Source organism: Chiloscyllium plagiosum, chromosome 26, assembly GCF_004010195.1.
Source record: "Chiloscyllium plagiosum isolate BGI_BamShark_2017 chromosome 26, ASM401019v2, whole genome shotgun sequence".
Lineage (NCBI taxonomy): Eukaryota > Metazoa > Chordata > Chondrichthyes > Orectolobiformes > Hemiscylliidae > Chiloscyllium > Chiloscyllium plagiosum.
The window spans coordinates 17514429-17533595 of record NC_057735.1 but is presented as its reverse complement, the minus strand read 5'-3'; the positions used below and the strand labels follow the sequence as shown (position 1 = coordinate 17533595).

The 19167-nt window shown below is 40.9% G+C and overlaps 1 long non-coding RNA gene across 1 annotated transcript; it reads left to right on the top strand.

Moving 5' to 3' along the window:
* The first annotated feature begins 9514 nt into the window (after window positions 1–9514).
* On the top strand, window positions 9515–17608 carry LOC122562972. Its single transcript, XR_006315451.1, has 3 exons — window positions 9515–10943; window positions 11352–11384; window positions 16623–17608. It is a non-coding gene; the product is annotated as an uncharacterized LOC122562972 (long non-coding RNA).
* Window positions 17609–19167: the final 1559 nt, after the last annotated feature.

The following is a 19167-nucleotide window of genomic DNA, read 5'->3' as shown; positions in this document are numbered from 1 at the left end:
AACCAGCCCAACCACCCTGTAGCACAGCATTTCATCTCCCCCTCCCACTCCACCGAGGATATGTAGGTCATTGGACTCATCCACCGCCAAACCACAACAACGCGACGGTCGGAGGAGGAGCGTCTTATCTTCCGACTGGGAGCCCTCCAACCACAGGGGATGAACTTGGACTTCACCAGTTTCTTCATTCCCCCCTCCCCCCACCTTGTCTCCGCCGGGTCCCTCCCGCCCGGCACCGCCTTCCTGTCCTGCAGTCTTCTTCTTGTCCTCTCCGCCTCCATCCTACTCCGACCTATCACCCTCACCTTGACCTCTTTCCACCTATCACATTTCCAACGCCCCTCCTCCCAGTCCCTCCTCCCTACCTTTTATCTTCTCCTGCTGAACACTCTCTGCTCATTCCTGAAGAAGGGCCTGTGCCCGAAACGTCGAATCTCCTGTTCCCTGGATGCTGCCTGACCTGCTGTGCTGTTCCAGCAATAAAGTTTCAACATAGAGGATGAAGAGGGCTTATGTGAGGATAAGGCGTGAAGACTCAGGGGGCTTGAGAGTTATAAGTGAGGCCAGAAAAGAAGAGCCAGCAGGGGACATGAGAAGTTGTTGGCAAATAGGATCAAGGAAAACTGTAAGGCCTTCTATAAGTATATCAGGAATAAAAGAATGACGAGAGTAAGATTAGGGCCAGGCAAAGATAGTAGTGGAAAGTTTTATGTGTGGAATCTGAGGACATGGGGAAAGTGCTTAATGAATACTTTTCGTCAGTATTCACATTGGAAAAGGGCAATGTTAGTGAGAATACGGAGATACCGGCTACAAGATTAGATGTGATTGAGGTTTACAAAGAGCCTTACTTCGGTTGTGGGTAAGGCGTTGGAAAAGGTTATAAGAGATAGGATTTATAATCATCTGGAAAGGAATAATTTGATTAGGGATAGTGAAGGATAGGTGTCACACTAACCTTTATTGAGTTCTTTGACAAGGTAACAAAACAGGTGGAAGAAGGTAAAGTGGTCGCTGTGGTGTATATAGACCTCAGTAGGGCACTTGATAAGGTTCCACACATTGCAGAAAATAGAGTTTCGGGATTGAAGGTGATTTAGCGGTTTGCGTCAGAATATGGCTAGCTGAAAGAAGACAGAAGGTGGTGGTTGATGGGAAATGTTCATCCTGGAGCTCAGTTAGCAGTGGTGTGCCGCAAGAATCTATTTTGGGGCCACTGCTTTATAAATGATCTGGATGTGGGCGTAGAAGGATGGGTTAGTAAAATTGTGGATGACACTAAGGTAGGCAGAGTTGTGGGTAGTGCCAAAGGATGTGGGTTAGAGGGACATAGATAAGATGCAGACTTGGTCTGAGAAGTGGCAAATGGAGTTTAATGCAGAAAAGTGCAATAGGTCTCTTCGGAAGAAATAAAAGGAATGCAGAGTGCTGGGCTAATGGTAAAATTCTTGGCAGTGTAGATGAACAGAGAGATCTGTGTCCAGGTGCTTAAATCCCTGAAAGTTACCACCCAGGTTGATAGGCTTGTTTAGAAGGCATATGGTGTGTTGGCATTTATTGGTCAGGGGATTGAGTTTTGGAGCCACAAGGTCATTCCTCAGCTGTAAAGACACTTGTAAGGCTGCACCTGGAGTATTGCATGAAGTTCTGGTCACCACATTATAGGAAGGATGAGGAAGCTTTGGAAAGGATTCAGAGGTGACTTACTAGGATGTTGCCTGGTATGGAAGGAAGGCCTTGAGGAAAGGCTGAGGGAACTGAGTCTGTTTTTGTTGGAGGGAAGAAGGTTGAGAGGTGACTTAATTGAGACATATAATCGGAGGGTTCGATAGGCTGGACAATTAGAGCATTTTTCCTTTGATGGTGAAGGCATTGAGGGGTGATAGAGTTTGGACAGATTTTAGTGTTATTTTCTTCACTCAGTAGTAGGGTGTGGAACGGCCTGCCTGCAACAGCAGTAGAATCGCTGACGTTAAGGGCATTTAAATGGGCATTGGACATACATATGGATAATAATGAAAGGTGTAGATTAGATGGGCATCAGATTATTTTCACAAGTCAGTGCAACACCGAGGGCCAAAGGCCCTGTACTGCACTGTAACGTTCTATGTTCTATATGTGAATAGGCAGGGAGTGGTTGGATACAGACTGCGTAGAAGCAAGTCTTTAGTTCCAAAATGCATTGTGTTGGTGAACAAAAGGGCTTGTTCTGTGCTGTACTGTTCCCATGAAGTGTTGATGCATCAGGTAAAGCATAGGCATGAAACCTGTCATTGGTTACCACACCCCTACCTCAACTGATGAATTAGTACGCCTCCATGTGACTAGGGCACAGAACGTAGTTCGGGTGAGGATCTTCAGTAACTATCAGTGAGGGATCAGCAGTAGCATTACTGGCCAAGCTAGTGGAGTCTTGAAGGACACTTATGCTAGACTGGGCTGTGCCAGGTGACTAAGAAACCAACAAGTCAGAAAAACATTTGACTAAGCTGTCTGATGCAGATACATCTGTCCAAGGCAGTATCAGCAGTAGAGATCACAATACAATCTTGGAGGTGAAGTCCCATCTTCCTATTGAAGATATCCAACATTGTGACACACAACACAATCATTATGCCGAATGGGATGGGTTTCAAACAGATCTAGTAACTCAATTGGTCATCCATGAGTGTTCAGGCCATTAGCGGCAGTGTAATTATGTTCAAACACAACTTGCCACCCCAAGGCTAGGCATATCCCTCATTCTATCAGTAATTGTCAAGCCGGGGGCTAATCTTCACTTAATGAAAAAATAAGAGGATATGCTTACAAATGAGATGTCAACCTGGTGAAGTCACAACATAAGACTACTTGTGTGCTCAGTGGTATAAGCAGCAATACATCAATTGCATTATCTTCATCAACCCTTTCTGCTGCCTCTTCAAAGCACTGCAGCAAGTTAGTTAAACATGATTTCCCATTCAGAAATCTATGCTTGCTCTTTATAAACAACTCACCTTTTCCCTATAACTACAAATTTTGTCATAAATAACTTCCTACAAGCTTCCCACTATTGAAGGTAAGCTGACTAATTAATTGCTGAGCTTATCATTAGAACCTTTATTTGGACAATGGCTCCAATTCTACAGTACTGTGGCACCTTCCCTGAGTCTTGGGGAGGATGGCTTTTCCCCTACAATTTTCACTAACTTCCTTCAATATCCTTAGATGCACTATATCTGGTTCCTTTTCAACTTAAAGTATTGATAGTTTATCCATCACTTCCCTCTTGTCACTATATGGATTCAAAATTGATTAGAGTTTCCTCCTCTGTCATCGTAGCCTATGTTGTGTTTATCTGTGACAAAGACAGATGCAAAGTATTTAAAATCTCAGCCATAACTTCCTTCCATATGTAAATCCCCTATTCTTTGTCCCAAACTGGCTCGACTGTTTGTACCACCCTGCTACTAACATGCCTCTAGGAGATTTGGGTTTCCATGTTCGTCATTTCTCATAATCTGTATTTGATTCTCTATTATGATTTTCCACCTATCCTCAACCTTTGCTATTTCTCTTTGTTCTTGATCTTCCTGGCCCACCTAATTTTCCAAAACTTGGTCCAATAATGCATGTTTTCAAACTGTTGTAAGAAATGTTCCTGAACATACTTTAAGCATGCTTGTCCCTCTCCACCTATACACTTCTACTGTCCTAGTTTGCATTCAGATAGTTAAAGACCCCAATTATACTCACTGTATAATGGTATTGCCATGTACATTTTTCTTGCAAATTTGTTGCTGTATATACTTGACACCAATTGATGCTCTGTAGACTGCACAAGACAATGTAACTGCATTCTTCTGTGGTTCCTCAGTTCTAGCCAGATTGTACTTTTTGTCCTTGAATCCCCTGCTGTCCTATTCCTCCAGCACGCATTCTACCTTTTCTAAACACCCAAGAATCTTTAAAACCCAATCCTGACTTTTTTGAGTCAGGTCTGTTATTGCCACAGTATCGCATCAATTTGCACGTGTAACTCCCCAGTCTAATTCACTATGTTCCATGTAAATAAAGGACAAGGAATTCTAACCTGAAATTGTTGAAGTCAGCATTGATTCTGGAAGGCTGTGATGTGTCCAATTGAAAGATTATGTCCTGTTCCGTGAGCTTACTGTTAGCTTCTTATTGTCCTAATCTGAGGAAAGAAAAAAATTCTAGTGTTCCTTATTACTGCACTGATTCTTTCTTCAAAGATTCCAAGGTATTTGACTCTAGTATTCTTCCTGAAAGTCTGATTTTTATTATTTGTTCATGGTATGGGGGCCTCACTAGCTGGGCTAGGATATATTCACCATTCATTGAGAAATGGGAGAAGATGGTTATGAGCTGCCTCCTTGAACTGTGATGTGGAAGTGCTGGTGTTGGACTGGGGTGGACAAAGTTTTACAAAAAAAATCACACAACACCAGGTTATAGTCCAACAGGTTTATTTGGGAGTACTAGCTTTTATAGTGCTGCTCCTTCATCAGCTAACTAGTGGGCAGGATCATACGTCACAGAATTTATAGTAAAAGATCAGTATCATACAATTAAAATGATATACTGAACAAACCTAGATTGTTGTTAAGTCTTTCATCAACCTGGTGTTGTGTGATTTGTAACTTATTGAACTGCAGCAGTACTTATAGTGCAAGAACTCCTAAAGTGCTGTTAGATAGGAAGTTCATTATTCCACAAAGAAGAATTTCTTCGCATCATCCATAGGTTCAAACTGTGAAATGTAAACTTGAATTGTTTTGTCCTGCTTTCTCAATTTATTGAAGTCTTATATACCTTTTTCCCTTTAGAGGGAAAAACATACTTGACCTTATCCTGACCATTCTGCTGGCTGCAAATCCATATGTCCACAGTATCATTAAGTGTAACCACTATACAGTCCTTGTGGAGACAAAATCCCATCTACATTGAGAATACCCTCCACTGTGTTGTGTGGTACTATCATTGTGCTAAATGGGATAGATCTAGCAACTCAAGACTGAGCATTCATGAGGTGCTGTGGGCCATCAACAGCAGAGGAATTGTTCTCCAGCACAATCTGCAACCTCATAACCCTCAACATGTCCCACTCAACTACTACCTTTGAGCCAGGGGATCTGAAAATGAAGTGTTAAACAGGTAAAATTATCAAGCAGCAAGTGATAAACAGAGTAGTCCTGCCACATCCAGTCTTGAGTGATGGTAGACAATTAAACAATTCACTGCAGAAGGAGGGTTCACAAATATCCCCTTCTTCAATGATGGAAGAGCCCAGCACATCAATATAAAAGATAAGGCTGAAGCTTCCACAGCAATCTTCAGCCGGACGTACTGTGAATGATCCAACTCCGCCTTCTCCAGGTATTCCTAATATCACAGATGCCAATTCGATTCACTCTACATGATATCATGAAATAGTTGGAGGCGCTATGGCTATGGGCCCTGACAACATTCTGGCAATATTATTGAAGACTTAGGCTCCAGAACTTGCTGCTTCCCTAGCCAAGCTGTTCCACTCCAGTTACAACATTAACATCAACCTGACAATGTGAAAAGTAACCCAGGTATGTTCTATATACAAAAAGCAGTACAAACCAGCTCAGACCATTACTGTCCTGTCAGTCTATTCTAGATCATCAGTAAAGTGACGAAAAGTTTCACCCACAGTGCTATCAAGCAGCAACCTGCTCACTATCGTCTAATTTGGGTTTTGCTAGGACCACTCAGTTCCTGACCTCATTATAATCTTGGTTCAAACATGGACAAAAGAATGTAATTTAAGTGGCGACGTGAGAGTGAGTGCCTTTAATGTCAAGGTTACATTTGACTGAGTATGGCATCAAGGAACCCTAGCAAAGCTAAAGGCAATAGGTTTCAGGGGACAAACTCTTTTCTGGTTGCAGTCATACCTGCACCTAGGCAGATGGTTGTGGTTGTTGGAAGTCAGCTCCAGGACATCTGTGCGATAGTGTCATAGGCCCAACCATCTTCAGCTGCTTCATCAGTGACCTTTCCTACATCATAGATCAGAAGTGGGATGGTGTCAGGTGGGGACCGTGCTGCCTTTCTGCCTCCATCCCAATTAAGTACGCCTGACAACCCTTATCCCACTTAACAAGTTCTGACCTGGAGACCCTCACTGATCCTGAGCTGTGACGGCAGGTATTGATGCTCTTTTTTTAATTCTGCCCACAATGAAGAGTTGCCAACCCCTGACTGGCTGGCAGCTCTCAGGTAGGAGAAGCTGAAGTTTTGACCCTGATCAGGTCCTTGAAGCTGGGGAGAACCTGCTGTTGGCCACTTGAGGCACTTACTATTGGAGAGCCTTCCATAATGGAGGCAATGTGGGTCTCTTGCCAACTCCCCAGCTGGCAGATTGAAACCCTGTCACTTGGGTTTAATTCTGCCCTTCATCTTTGTCAGTTTGGCTGACACTTGATTGTGGATAAGTTACAGTTTTTCTCTTTGCCCTGTTTTTTCCTCACAGCATTGACTCCCAGTTCCCCAACATTTCAAATTTAACATTTGTATTCTTGTGTTTGATGTTTTATTCCTGATGGGTAAGGTTCAGAGGCATAATGGCTGTTGCAACATGAAATAGTGGCTGAAGCTTATTTCTTAATAGCTTTAAATTGGGAAGTTAAAAATCACACAACACCAGGTTATAGTCCAACAGGTTTAATTGGAAGCACACTAGCTTTCGGAGCGACACTCCCTCTGAATCATTTAAATTGGGAAATAGTCATTGAACGAACTCTGTAAGATGGAGGCCTTTTGGCACAACATATCAATGCCAGTAAAACACATGAAGATAAAAATTCTAGAAGATGGATAAGGATGAAATGAATGGAACTAAGTGAATGAATTGTCCAAGAGAGAAAGTATGGATGAATTGAATTAGATGGCAGCTGTTTAGAATTTTGACAGCCATGGTAGCATAGTGGTAATGCCAGTAGCTAGTAAATCTAGGCTAATACTCTGGGGTTGCTGGTTCAAACCCCACCAGCATAGGTGATAAGTTTTAAATTTGTTTAATAAAGCTGGAATGTGGTAATGATTGTTGTGAGCACTGATCTAGTTCACCAACGTACTTCAGGAAAGGAAATCTGCCATTCTTACCCAATATTCCAGACCCACAGAAAAATGGCCGACTTTTAACTGCACTCTGAAAAAGTCTAGAAAGCCTCTCAGTTCACAGGTGATTATAGATGGGCAGCAAATGCTGCCTTTGCTGATGAACTCACTGAAATTATAAGTTTCAAAGATGGATCAATATTTCTTTGAGTCCTCAATTGTTTGCACTAATTTGCACCTGCTTTTTGTTCAGGTGTATTCAAATGAGATTGGAGAATACTTGGGTATAGCTTCACATTAACAAAGTTTGCACACATTGGTCACACACACAGGTTGCACCCAACCATAAATCTTTAGAGAGAGGAGAACTTGCCATTCCCTTAATATTCAATCCATTTCCAAAGTTCTTGGCGATGTTTGGAAAGTGGGGTGGTGATCACCTAATCCTAAATTTGTTGTGCATTGTGAAACTGAATAATTATGTGAAGAACCAATGCAACCAGTGTTATGGACCAGACCAAACCCCCTCAAAACATATCAAGGAGATAGCCTAGACCCTAACCTTTTCTTATTTTAAAGGCAAGTGCCATTGTGTTCCACATGCAATTCAATTGGTCATACTACCAGGCTTGACGCAAAACATACTTTATTCATGCACTATAGTTCAAATGGGGATTTATTTCTCAGCCCCCATCCGGCCCACCATCCTCATTCCCGATGAAGGGTTTATGCCTGAAACGTCAATTCTCCTGCTCCTTGGTTGTTGCTTGACCTGCTGTGCTTTTCCAGCACCACACTCTTGACACCCTCAGCAAAGGCAAAGTCAGTAAAATAGATAGTCTCACATGCAATTCTAGCAGCAGGAAGACAATCCAAGCTCTCAGCTGTAGCAAAGTGAGAGAGATGTAGCAGCTTTCACAACCCAACAGCTATTGAAAGCTAAACTAGAAACCCTTGGTTCTGTGGGAGCTTGACCACATCCATTAAGGCTGCTTCAATTCTTCCAATTTTAGAAAAACCCTAGGCCTCACAAGCTGTTTACTTGATTGCCATGAAGTAGACTGCTCTATACCTCTGTCTCAATCTTTCTTCATAAAAAAAGGACAAAATATGTATTTTAAAGCAATATCCTTACACCAGTAGTTGGATAATTGACACTATATTGATGAAGTACATAGAAACAACATTTTACATATTGAATAATTCTGACAGTCAGCAGGAACAGATACATGATTGTGTTTCAGTGTCCATGATTTCAGTGATACGTGATCATATATGAAATAAGAATAGAAAATGCTGAAAAAAACTCAGCAGGTCTGGCAGCATCTGTGAAGATAGGAAATAAAAGTTAATCTTTTGAGTCCAGTATGACTCTTTTTTTCCAGAACTGCAAGGGACTGAAAATGTGTGTTTTTTATGCTGTTGACAGAGGGTGAGGAGGAGTGAGGGGAACAGATTGTGAGGGTGCCCAGAGCGAAAAGGTAATGCCAGTGCTAATAGCGGTAAAGGAGAATAGCGATGTAAAACAAGTGTAAATGAAGGTTTGAAAGGCAAAAATGGACCCACTCTGCTGAGAGCAAAGTCTACAAGTCATGGCCATGATTGGGCTGATATGAGATAAGTGGAGGACACGGGTCATACTCTGAAGTTGTGGAACCCAGAATGTAAGCTGCCGAAGCAAAAATGAGGTCTTGTTTGTTCAGCTTGCATTGAGCTTCATTGGAGCTTGTAGCATGCCCAGGATTGAAAGGTTAGTATGGAAGCAACATGGGTTCTTAAAATGGGAAGCAACTGGGAGATCAGAGTCATTTTTATGGATGGGGTGGATATCCAGTGGATACAAAGTGGTCATCCAGTCTCCACTCTTACAATGTAATTACCATAATATGATCAGTGAATGCAGTAGACTCATTTCAAAGAAGTACTGCTTCACCTAAAAGGTGTGTTTGAGGCCTTGGACAGTGAAGAGAGAAGAGGAGAATTTGGCATAGCAATCCACCTAACCTGCACATCTTTGGACTGTGGGCAGCAACCTGTACAGACACAGGGAGAATGTGTAAACTCTACACAGAAAATTACTCAAGGATGGAATTAAACATTCCATGATCAAGGAGAACCCCCTGGCACTGTGTGGTAGCTGTGCTGACCACTGAGCCACCGTGCCACCTTATATTGGTAATGGGAATGCATCAATACTACAGTATTCAGTAGTGAACACGTGGACATACGGGATGATGGCACAATATTCATGTAATGTTGGCTACTCATTGATTGGCATAGCAACCGTCATTTGCCTGCACAATGGAACATATCCACCTGTGTGCAAAGGTACTTAAATACAAGATCAGAATCTGCTTTAATTGAATGTTACAGCTGAGATTGGGAAAGTTGATTCTTCATATTTTAGTATCTTAATATGGTTTGCAGCCAATTGTATTGATATAATGCATGGTTTCTTGATAGGAAATGAGGGAGGGGCTACCTGCACAAGCTAAACTTTTTGCTCTGCTGCATTTGTTGTTTGCCTATGATAAATTTTATTTTTTAAAGGATTGGCAGAATTCAATCAAGCACTGGGTTGATGCTGAGTGAAGTAGTCTTCCCACAAGGGTGAGGACACTGGGGATGAGGAGGTTCTCCTTGACCATGTCAGAGCTCAAATGAGTTGGGCTCTACAAGCCCAACAAGACCTGATTGAAATCCAACTCTAGTAGATGAGATCTGAGTGGACCATTTTGGAGTGCAGACTCATAAATTGGTCATTAGTTTGCGTTGTGGGGGTGAACTACAGCCTGCTTTGGTTTGTTTATATTTACTTTTGGTGGCTGTAAATAAATGCTCCAGTTTAGAATTGTCCAATTGCCTGTCTCTTTGTAATGTTCCACTACTGGACAATGATCAAATGCAGTTCTGTAGTAGGCATTGGGGACAGAGTGGTGGTGCCATTTAGGTTGGATGAAGCTACAGAAGATAAATGGTGTGGCATTATGGTTAAACAATTACAAAGATGAAAATAGTGTCATATGGAGTGTCAGCCATTTCCTGTCAGCTGCCATTGGCAATGTGCAGTGTTGCTTTGTGGCTGCTCTGTCATTACATTAATGGTGAGGGACAACCAGGGAATACCAACACTTGTCAGGTTGCACATCAGCTTTTCAAAGCTGCACAGGCAGAAAGGATGCTGGTCTATGGGGATATCTGATGAGTGGAGAGTTGTTCCGGGAATGGGATGAATCAGACCAATTTATCTATCATTTGGAGCAGTTTTGGGCACCTAAGGAAGGATTTAAGACAGAAGGATAGGTTCTTATTTAGTAAGGGGATCAAGGGTTATGGGGAGAAAGCAGGAGAATGGGTTGAGACACACATTAGCCATGATCAAACGGCAGAACAGAGTCAATAGGCTGAATTTTACTCCTACATTTTTTCATATTCCAGTAAATTTCATGAGCATCTGAATACTGGAAGTAATTCAACTAAATTCTACACAGTGTTTCTTCAAACAAGGTATTGTGCTTGCAACAATTTGTAGACTTGATGGGTGGAAGGGCCTTCAGTCTGCCGTATGACACTATGACTTTATAAAAGTGCAATCTTCACACAGTTTATTTAGCCTTGCTTGCTGTTGTCGTGCAATTTCAATTTTAATGTTAGCAAAGTATGTTTGTGCCATGTTTGTGTACTGTACTTTGGTAAGACCTTCCATGAAGAAAACATGATTTTTTTTTTACTTTGCAGTCTTTCAATGAAATGGAACACTGTTTTCTTAGTCGTGGTCCTCTATTTGTCCGTGAAACTTCTTAATGCTGTCATTCTTTTTGTCGTCCTACTGAATAAACACAGAGGTAATGGTGAGTCATTTACTGACTTTGAAATGTATAATAGAAAATATATTGACAGAACCTGCTGAATGAGCTGTTTCTACATGATGCAAGCTGAAGTATAACATCAGACAGTGTGAAATTGCAGATGCCTTAGTACAATTTGTTTTCAATTTTCTCTCATCTTCCCTTAAAAGCACTGATATTGTACAGACTATGGACTCTAACGCATCACTTAATTGTCAATTCTGGCATTTGCTGTTGCAGTTGGCCAACTCAACACTTTGAGTTTCCTTAGTTCTTAACTTAATACTACACTAATCAGATTCTCTACCCATTATCAGAGAACTACAGAATCTAAATTAGTTTAAAACTGCTGTGATTAATACAGTGATTTTGCTTTTACTTTGTAACTTATTTAATGTTTACTTCCATTAGGTGCAACAGCAAAAAGTGTTGAGAAAATATCAGGTAAGGACATACAACAATTGATTATCTCCTATGCATACGTGGCGATTTATTGTGTTTAAAATCCCATATTTTAATTGGAGTTATCCAATTATTTCCCCCTTTGTTATGTTCCACTACTTGATAATGATCAGATGCAGTTCTGCATTGGGCACTGGGGACAGAGAGGTGGTGCCATTCAGATCGGACGTAGCTACAGAAGATAAACTGTGTGGTATTACGGTTAAACAATGACAAGGATGAGAATAGTGTCATATGTACAAGGGAGTGTCAGCCATTTCCTGTCAGCTGTGAGTAGTGTTGTTTTGTGGCTGCGATGCCATTACACATTTCATATTCTACTCACAAATGTAACAAATTGTGCAGAAAAAGCTGTAATTGCAGCATTCCTGATTTTAAATAAAGCAGACTATGATAAAAATTGTAAGTTTAGAATTTAGAAGCTTGTATTCAACTGTTAACAAATTCCTGATCCTCTCAGGAAATATTCTGTATTTTCAATTACAATATCACAATCAATTAAATTAGTTTAGGCTGATGAGAAACTACAAATAATTCTAGTCAAAGGTTTGGTGGGACTACCAATTTTAAAATTGCTTGCTACTCAAATTAATTCCACTGTCGAAGGAGCAGCACTCCAAAACTTGTGATTTCAAATAAACCTGTTGGACTATAACCTGGTATCGTGAGACTTCTGATTTTGTCCACCCCAGTCCAACACCGGCACCTCCACATCACCCATATTAATGTAATGGTTCTGAAACTGACCACAGTACAAACACAGCTGTTAATTTATTTGTGCCCTGTTTATGGAACAGCTAATGTCTCTCAACTTCCCTTTGAATCACCCTCGAACTCAGAGCTGTGACTGATACAGTGCAATTACTTACTTGGGGATTCAAAAGTATTGTGACACATTCTTATTTCTGCTCCATCTGATCCAGAGATTTTTGTGTAGACTTTCTAAACAGTACAATATGCTTTGAAAATTCCAACAAGACTCCTTTAATGTGGACAAGTGTGAGGTGATACACTTTGGCCGGAGTAATCGGAATGCAAAGTACTGGGCTAATGGTAGGATTCTTGGGAGTGCAGATGAGCAGAGAGATCTCGGTGTCCATGTACACAGATCCCTGAAAGTTGCCACCCAGATTGACAGGCTTGTTAAGAAGGCATACAGTGTTTTGGCCTTTATTAATAGAGGGATCGAGTTCCAGAACCAGGGGGTTATGCTGCAGCTGTACAAAGCTCTGGTATGGCCACACTTGGAGTTTTGTGTACAGTTCTGGTCACCGCATTATAAGAAGGATGTGGAAGCTTTGGAAAGGGTGCAGAGAAGATTTACTAGGATGTTGCCTGGTATGGAAGGACTGTCTTACAAGGAAAGGCTGAGGGCCTTGAGGCTGTTCTCATTAGAGAGAAGAAGGTTGAGAGGTGACTTAATAGAGACATACAAGATAATCAGAGGGTTAGATAGGGTGGACAGGGAAAGCCTTTTTCCAAGTATGGGGACGGTAAACACGAAGGGACACAACTTTAAAGTGAGGGGGGATAGTTATAAGACAGATGTCAGAGGTAGTTTCTTTACTCAGAGAGTAGTAAGGGTATGGAATGCTTTGCCTGCTTCGGTAGTAGATTCACCAAGTTTAAATGCATTTAAGTCGTCATTGGACAGGCAAATGGACATGCATGGAATAGTGTAGGTGGGATGGGCTTCAGATTAGTATGACAGGACGGTGCAACATCGAGGGTCAAAGGGTCTGTACTGCGCTGTAATGTTCTATTAAGTTACTGACAAAAATCTTAATACGTGTTCAAGCAACTGAAGTTTTTGGTTCACTGACTAGTGAGGGCAACCAAAAAGAAACCTCAATTTATTGAATCATGTGATTGACTGTTTTATATTTTAGCTGAAAATGTGTTGCTGGAAAAGCGCAGCAGGTCAGGCAGCATCCAAGGGAATCGACGATTCGGGCATAAGCCCTTCTTCAGGAATGATTATGCCCGAAACGTTGATTCTCCTGCTCCTTGGATGCTGCCTGACCTGCTGCGCTTTTCCAGCAACACATTTTCAGCTCTGATCTCCAGCATCTGCAGTCCTCACTTTCTCCTCGAATGTTTTATATTTTACTAAAGTTTTTGTCCCATATTTCTTTCATGGCTGTCTGGGTTTAGCTGCGATACAATTCAGAGGATACTGAAACTCTTGAACAACTCCATTCTTCTCAGTAAATGGTTTTCAATCCATTTACCAGATAAGTTCATAACATATAAGAGCAGAATTATGCCATTCGGTCCATCGAATCATCTCCGCCATAATTGGCCATGTTTCTCAAAGAAAGGATAATCCTTTATGTGGCTTGGAGCATCTAAACAAGACAAAAGACAAAAGAGTGGAAACCAGAACAGCTTTCCAAGTCAGATCGTTTGATTCGGATATTACTTATGCTCAATGCTGGTTCTGCAGAACATTTAGTTATTAGGTGTTGCTTGATGATAGGTTTCTTATTTTTGAGTCAAAAGGTCCTGCATTGAACTTCCTTTCCAAAGACTTGATTACAGAATGGTGAGACACTTCAGAGTTCTGAAATGCAGAGAGATCCGAGTCCTCGAATCACAAAATGGTAGTATGCAGTGATTAGGGAAGTCAACAGAATGTTATATTTTATTGTGAAGAGAATTGAATACAAAAGATTATGTTTTCATTGTACAATATGCTGCTGAGATCACATCTAGTATACTGGTCATCTCATTTAATTAAGGATATAAATACTTTGGAATTGATTCAGAGAAGAATTGGACAGGCTAGGTATGTATCCACTGGCGAAACATTTAAGATCCTGAGGGGTCTTGACAAAGTCGACATGAAGAGGATCTAGAACCAGGTGTCTCTGATTAAAAATCAGGGATCTCCCATTTAAAGCATAAATTAAATGAAATTATTTATCTGAGGATCATGATATTTCGGTATTCTGTGGAAGCAGAGCCCTTGAATTTTTTTTAAGGGAGACTTAAAATCTTCTCAAACAAGTGGGTGAAAGGTTTCTGGGATAGGCAGGAACAATGGATTTGACGTTCCAGTCAGATCAGCCATGATCTTATTGAATGGCAGAGCCAGCTCAACGGCTGAATGGACTAATCCTGTTGCTTGTTTTTATATTCATAAAACTTCTGCTGTTCTATAATCTGAATAGATTTCTAAAACTCCTTCTTTCTGTTGCTGTCTCACATATTAAGTTCTATTGCTGGGATGGTAAGATTGTCTAGATCACAAATCTTTCCTCCAGTTGCCATCAATACTGACCTGTGATTATCTAAATACACAAATTTACATTCCTTGAAATTGATGATAACATGAGCAGTAAATATCAGCAATTGTGTTTAGTTGACTGTAGCTAATCAAAGTGGGTACTTTTGATTATTATGTAATCTTTAACATCACAATTTACTATTGATTTAACATTTAATTGTGAATTTCTGCTGTTCTGATTAAAAGGTCTGATAATACATTACCAACTGATGTTTCTTCCCACAGGGGGGCTGGGAGTCCCTGCTGGAAAAAAGTGCTGAGCAGCATTATAATCAAAATATATTTCCAAGTGTCAGACACAATCTTATCTGTAGCCTTCTTATTTAGGGGGGAAGGAAGTGGGCTAAGATATAATGATGTTAGTAAGTTGTTTAGCTGTGCTGCCTGTTTACACAGTCTAATTTGATGAGTATGAGAATTATAGCGGTTTCCTCTGCATTGAGGAGACAGGATGCCTACTTGCAGAGTGCTTCAGAGAACATTTCCAAGACCCCTGCACCAATCAATCCCACCGCCCCATGGTCGAACACTTCAACTCCCCTTTCCATTCCGCCAAGGACATGCAGATCCTGGGCCTCCTCCATCGCCACTCCCTAACCACCCCTGATGTCTGGAGGAAGAACGCCTCTAGGGTCTAGGTTTGCTCGCTGAGCTGTAGGTTTGATATCCAGACGTTTCATTACCTGGCTAGGTAACATCATCAGTGAAGACATCCAAGTGAAGCGAAGCTGTTGTCTCCTGCTTTCTATTTATATCTTTCTCCTGGATGGGGTTCCTGGGGTTTGTGGTGATGTCACTTCCTGTTCATTTTCTGAGGGATAGATGGCATCTAGATCTCTGCGTTTGTTTATGGCGTTGTGGTTGGAGTGCCAGGCCTCTAGGAATTCTCTGGCATGTCATTACTTAGCCTGTCCCAGGATAGATGTGTTGTCCCAGTCGAAATGGTGTTTTTTTTCATCCGTGTGTAGGGCTACGAGTGAGAGAGGGTCGTGTCTTTTTGTGGCTAGCTGGTGTTCGTGTATCCTGGTAGCTAACTTTCTTCCTGTTTGTCCTACGTAGTGTTTGTGGCAGTCCTTGCATGTAATTTTGTAGATGACGTTGGTTTTGTCCATGGGTTGTACTGGGTCTTTTAAGTTTGTTAGTTTTTGTTTGAGAGTGTTGGTGGGTTTGTGTGCTACTAGAATTCCGAGGGGTCTTAGTAGTCTGGCTGTCATTTCTGAAACTTCTTTGATGTATGGTAAGGTGGTTAGGGTTTCTGGCTGTGTTTGGTCTGCTTGTCGTGGTTTGTCCTTGAGGAATCTGCGCATTGTATTATTTGAGTATCCGTTCTTCTTGAATACGTTGTATCGGTGGTTCTCCTCTGTTTTCCGAAGTTTGTCTGTGTTGCAGTGTGTGGTGGCTCGTTGGAATAGTGTTCTTCCACCTTGGGACCCTCTAACCACACAGCATCAATGTGAATTTCACCAGTTTCCTAATTTCCCCTCCCCCTACCTTATCCCAGTTCCAATCTTCCAACTTGGCACCACCCTCATGATCTGTCCAACCTGTTCAAATTCCTTTCCACTTATCCGCTCCACCCTCCTCTCCGACTTATCACCATTACCCCCACCTTCATCTACCTATCGTACTCTCAGCTACCTTCCACCCAGCCCCACCCCCCTCACATTTCTCCCTCCACCCCCCTCAGCTCACAGCCTCATTCCTGATGAAGGGCTTTTGCCCGAAATCTCGATTCTCCTGCTCCTCGGATGCTGCCTGACCAGCTGTTCTTTTCCAGCGCCACACTCTCCAGTATCTCCAGTATCTGTAGTCCTCATTTTCACCTGTTATATTTTATCGTCTAAATTGGCAAAAAGAAAATTACAAGTTGACAAATTTGCCCCTTGTCCTTCTATCAATTGCCATAATGGTTTCTTTGTTTTACTTTTAAGGAACAGAACATGATTCTCAGACTGCTTGAATATTGATGGCATCTAAAAGGATCTGCCAGTTTTAGGAGTTTCGAACCATATCTGCAGGCTTCTGACATCAAATTGTAATAGCTTGCTGATAATCTGCATGAAAGAGTTTACGTTCCAGACAGAGTGAACCAGAAGAGGAGATGTGGAAGTTCCCACTGAACTAATTACAAATATTTCTATCTCTTATGTAAACAACCAAGATTGGGTATGACTTGTTTTTGAAATGTGATGTAATGTATAGATATGAGAAAGCCAATTGACCTGACAAATAAGGGAACAACAAATTTGACATTAAGACGCTGGTGGCAGTAAGTAAAAAGGATTTTGCTAATTGCTGTGTATCAAAAAAATTACTAACAAAAGCTGTTGTCACAACAGTACTTTGGATTTGGTGTCATTTTAATGTAATAAAATGGATCCAGGCACAAAGAATGGGATATTTCAGGAAATTAAAAAGTCAGGTTAGTGTTTTTTGGGAGCATATAATATAAGGATGTTGGCTAACCCACCACCTTCCCATCAACCCTGAGTTCACCTGCATGATACAGAAGGTGGTTTGATGCCAAAATTGGCAACCCACCCAACACACGTAACTAAGTAATTAACTATTAATGAACAACTGAGGTTGTTAAATGCACAATTGATCCCGATTTTATGCTTTCAACACTGAAAATAAATTAAATAAATTTAATTCTAAACATGTGGTTCTGCAAAATTGGCTTTTGGACATCCAGGAGATGCAATATCTTAAGTGGCTTTATTATTGTTAGAGAAAAAAGAGCAGAGTAAGTAAGACACAGAGCTTTATATAGCCTTAATTCTTCTCTCTTTCTATGTCTGTGGAAATGTTCAAACATTTGTAAGTTGTTGAAATATAATCAAATATCAAAATATAATCAAATCCTTTTACTATTATTCAGTGTTATATTTTGCTAGATTGCAGAATACTATCAAGCTTGCCAGTCCATATATTTCATTTTATATAATCCTCAACCAATTCAGCACGTTTCACCATCAGAGGTCTCAAAGCCCTGTACAGTTAATGAAGTACTTTGAAGTGATGCAATAAATTGGTTAGAACTGCTATATTAAAATCTGGATTTTATCTGCAGTTAAAATGTTTGTTATCAAGCATTTATGCATCAAGGGATGTGCAAGCTAGGTGGATTAGCCATGGTAAATGAAAGGTTACAGGGATCCAGTCCAGGGATAGGTCTGGGTGGGATGCTCTTCAGAGGATCAGTGCGGACCCAAAGGGCCAAATGGCCTCTATCTCATTTGTAGTGACTCAATGATGACTCTATCTTCAAGGCCCTAGGTTAGGTCACCAACCGTGAAAATAAAAAACAAGCTAAGAAACTTGTAGTGAGACTGAAAAGCCAAAGAGGGAAATCCAAGGCTTATATTTGAACACAGAACTTGCTGTGCCTATGATTGATTTTTCTATGGATCTTTTTTTTTGGCTTATGTCTATGAGGTTTGGGGTCATTCTTGCTATGGAAGGATCAGGAATAACACCAAGCAGGTTCATATCCAAATATGTGTACAAAAATGAGGGACAGACTATCCAAACGACAATAACAAGGAATGGAATTCTCAATGAACTTTGTAAAATGGTGCCTGAGTAAATATATGAAGTTTCACTTATGCTTCAATAAATGTCTTAATTATTTTCAATACGGATTCAACATCAAATGACTAAATAGAGAGTTCAAAACGACTGCCATCTTTTTTGCAATTAGTTTCTCAACTTTAGGGGAGACAGACCCACGATTGGTAAACAGACTGAATATTGGAGAGTGGAGAGGACAAAGAAGGAAGGAATGGATGAAGAAAGTGGAAATTGGGGCAAGGACAGAAACAAGGAAAGGAAAGAAAGATGAACTACTAGATAGGGACTGAGGAAAATAAGGCAGAAAAGAGAGTTTGAAATTAATTACGATATCCCAGACTGTTTTACAGTATTCGTAGCCAACTGTTGTAAAGTAAAGAATGTAGCAGTCAACATGTACACAGCAAGATCCCACAAACAGATATGAGATTAGGCAATTGTTCTATTCCAGAGTTTATCACTAAGTGTCACTCTATCACCTAACCCCAACACTATATTCTTCGATTCTGTTTTCCCCATGGACACAACCTATCATTCCTGAGCTGCACTTACAGAGTTTTAATATGTTCTCTTGATAAAGGCAACACAGGCCAAGTTACATTTAAGGGTCTTCTCTAGATGCCGTAAGATTTAGAGGCAGAAGTTTTCTCTTCGAACTGTTGCTATGCTTGAGGTGAACTGAATGTGTTCTGAAAAAGCAGGACCCACAACAACGTAATTATTATTAAACTGCCCTCTGGGTAATTAGGGATGAGCAATAAATGCTGTTCTAACCAAAAATGCCCACATCCCAGGAATACATTTTTGGTATTCCAATAAAAATGCCCACATCCCAGGAATACATTTTTGGTATTCCAATTCACACTTTTGTTTATTATAATCATCATTTCTTCTTCCTGATGA